The following is a 3,862-nucleotide window of genomic DNA, read 5'->3' as shown; positions in this document are numbered from 1 at the left end:
ATCTAAAATGGCGCTTCATAGTTCAACAGAGTTTTCGAGAGCTACGATTGCTGGTTGGTTCCTGAAGTAACATACGCAAATACAGTTATTAGACTTATCCAAGTGGGAGACTGTTGGATAAGGTGTCTAAGTCCATAACTTATTTGGTATATACTTGACCCGACCCGGCATGGTCCATTTGGGTTGCACTTCACCCAAACTGTTTATGGATAATTTTATGAGAATTGTATACTTACGATTTATTAATATATTATAAGTTATAATATATTAATATAAAGTCATGTTATTTAATTAGTTTTAATCTTGAATTAATTATGAATTGATTTAGTGATTAAAAGGAAGACTAATTAAATCATGGGCTATTATATTTATATGGTGTGGGCTAATACTCATTTGTTAATGGGCTAATCTTATATGGAAGTCCATGGATGATCCATGGAGCTTTTAACCCATGGATCCTTGGAAGAGGAAAAGACATGGGTTATTAGGGTTTCACCCCAACCATGTACACTATATAAACAAGCTTATGTTGCATGAAAAAGACACTGATGTGTGTGTAAGTGTGGTTGCCAAAATCAAGAGTTAGTATACTCTCTCATACATTTTCCAAGTTTGTGGTGATTTGTGATTTCCATTTGAGGCATTCACATTATTGGTGCTTGGCTCTCAAACTCCAAGGAATCAACAATCAACAAAAGGTATGTAACTCATCTAGTTCTTTTATGTTTAAAAGTACCCCATGCCATGCTAGATAGGTTATAAACCTTGGAAAATAATATTTTGCATGTACCTTAGAAAAACATAGATCCAAGGTTTATTAGGGTTGCATGTACACTTAGGAAGTGTTAGAATGCTCAAAACCCAACAGACCCAACCTGACTGAGAGTGGAAATTATCCCTATCAGTCTAGAAGCTAGCATCACTATACCCTACTACTCTCAAGTCATCACTCCCACCGAGGGTAAGGACCCAGTCCTTAGTCCTCCGCAGGTACTTGAAAATGTTCTTTACCGCAGTCCAGTGAGCCTTTCCAGGATTCCTCTGATATCTGCTGACCATGCTCAACGTAAAGGCCACATCAGGACGAGTACAAGTCATAGCATACATGATCGAGCCTACAGCGGAAGCATACGGTACTCGACTCATCTCAGCTATCTCAGCCTCTGTACTTGGGCTCTGAGTCTTACTCAATCTAGCGTTACCCTGGATCGGTAACTCTCCTTTCTTGGAATTTTGCATGTTGAACCTATTCAACACCTTATCCAAGTAGGTACTCTGACTAAGTCCAATTAGTCTCTTACTCCTGTCTCTCAAAATCCTTATCCCTAGGATATAGGCAACATCTCCAAGGTCCTTCATAGCGAAACACTTCCCAAGCCAGGACTTCACTTCCTACAGAGTTGGGATGTCATTTCCTATGAGTAGTATGTCATCGACATACAATACCAAAAAGCTAACTATACTCCCACTAGCCTTGACATATACACAAGATTCATCTTCGCTCCTCAAAAATCCAAACTCTTTGACTTTCTCATCGAAACAAATATTCCATCTGCGAGGTGCTTGTTTCAATCTATAGATGGATTTCTCAAGCTTACACACTCTATTAGGGTACTCTGTACTAACAAAACCCTCTGGCTGACTCATGTAAACATCATGAGCCAACCTTCCATTAAGGAAAGCGGTTTTGACATCTATTTGCCATATTTCATAATCATGAAATGCAGCAATGGCTAACATAACCCTAATAGACTTAATCTTCGCTACTAGTGAGAAGGTCTCATCATAATCAACTCGTGGAGTTTGAGAAAATCCCTTTGCAACCAGTCGCGCCTTATAAGTATGTACATTACCATCCATGTCGATCTTCTTCTTGAAGATCCATTTGCACTCGACTGTCTTATGACCTGGTACATTGTCAACCAAGTTCCAAACTTGATTGTCATACATGGACTGTATCTCACTGTCCATAGCCTCTTTCCATTTAGCAGCCTCAGGGCCTGCCATGGCTTCCGTGTAGCTGTTAGGTTCATCCAGACTTACCAGTGTGCTATCACTGATAAGTGTATCACCGTCCGCAGTAGTATGGAAACCATAGTAATGCTCAGGTCATTCCTAACTCTCGTGGAACGCCTCAGAGGTACAAAATCGTCAGTCGGATCAACAGGAGTTTCCTCCTCAGGTTGATTGCTAGGGTTTGAGGTTCCTTCACCACTTGACTCTTGAATTTCTTCAAGGTCAATTTGCCTCCCACTGTCTCCTTGGCTTATGAACTCTCTCTCGCGAAAGACTCCTCTCCTTGCTACAAAGACCACATTATCACTAGGTCTGTAGAAGAGGTAACCAAAGGATTTCTGTGGGTAGCCGATGAAAATACACTTCTCACTCCGAGGTTCGAACTTATCGTGAGTCTCGCGCCTCACGAAAGCCTCGCAACCCCAAATCTTGATGTGATCTAGATTGGGAACTTTTCCAGTCCACATCTCATGAGGTGTTTTGGCAACCTTCGTTTTTGGGACTAGATTAAGGATATGGGCAGCAGTCTCTAAGCAATACCCACAAAATGAGATTGGTAGTGAAGCTCGACTCATCATGGAACGAACCATGTCCAACAATGTTCGATTACGCCTCTCAGCCACACCATTAAGCTGTGGTGTTCTGGGAGGTGTCAATTGTGAGACAATCCCACATTCCTTAAGATAGTCAAGGAACTCTGTACTAAGATACTCACCACCTCGATCGGATCGAAGCATCTTAATGTTCCTGCCCAACTGATTATCCACTTCCAGTTTAAACTCTTGGAACTTTTCAAAGGTTTCTGACTTATGCTTAGTTAAATAGGCATATCCATATCTACTATAATCATTGGTAAAAGTCACATAGAATCGGTTAGCATCCCTTATGGCGGTTCTAAAGGGTCCACACACATCAGTATGTATGAGATCCAACAAACCCTCACCCCTAGCACAAGTACCAGTGAAGGGTGACTTTGTCATTTTCCCAAGAAAACAAGATTCACAACTATCATCTGACTTTAGGTCAAATGACTCCAAGACTCCATCCTTTTGGAGTTGGCCTATGCGTTTCTTGCTTACATGTCCAAGACGACAATGTCATAATGATGCTTTATCCAAGTTAGTGGAAGAATCAATACACAACACATTATTTCCTAGGTTATCAACAACCGACACAGTTTCATATACACCATCACAAGGTAATGCTTTAAAATAAAGAACATTATTAAAGAAAGCATTAATTGATGGGTTTTGAGCATTTCTAACACTCCTAAGTGTACATGCAACCCTAGAAAACCTTGGATCTATGTTTGTCTAAAATACATGCAAAATACTTTTTCAAAGGTTCATAAACCTATCTAGCATGCATGGGGAACTTTAATCATAAAAGATAGCTAGAATTACATACCTTGTAGTTGTTTTGATTCCTTGAGAACCTTGAGAGCCTAGCACCCCAAGTGTGATGCCTTAAATGTTTCACACAACACCAAATGCTCTTGGAATAAACTTTGAGAGAAATGTCTAACACTCAAAATCGGCCTAGCCCTCTTGTATCTCTAGTGTAGCCGATTTGGTAGATCATATGTTCTTTATATAGTGTGTTGCATTAGGGTTACACCTTGTAAACCCTAATGTAACATGACTCTTCATTTCCATGACCCATGGGTTTGTAACTCCCATGGAGCATCCAATGGACCTTAGCCCAACTTGATATCCATGGAGCCTTTAGCCTACTATACAAGTTATGGATGATAAACATAATCACCCCATATATTTAATTAGTCACTTTTTGATCACTTAATTAATCCTAGATTAATTCTTGATCAATACTAATTAAATAATATTAT

This window comes from Lactuca virosa, chromosome 4 (genome assembly GCF_052849685.1).
Source record: "Lactuca virosa cultivar CGN04683 chromosome 4, Lactuca_virosa_CGN04683_v6, whole genome shotgun sequence".
In the NCBI taxonomy this organism is placed as follows: Eukaryota; Viridiplantae; Streptophyta; class Magnoliopsida; order Asterales; family Asteraceae; genus Lactuca; species Lactuca virosa.
This window is presented reverse-complemented; position numbering follows the sequence as displayed.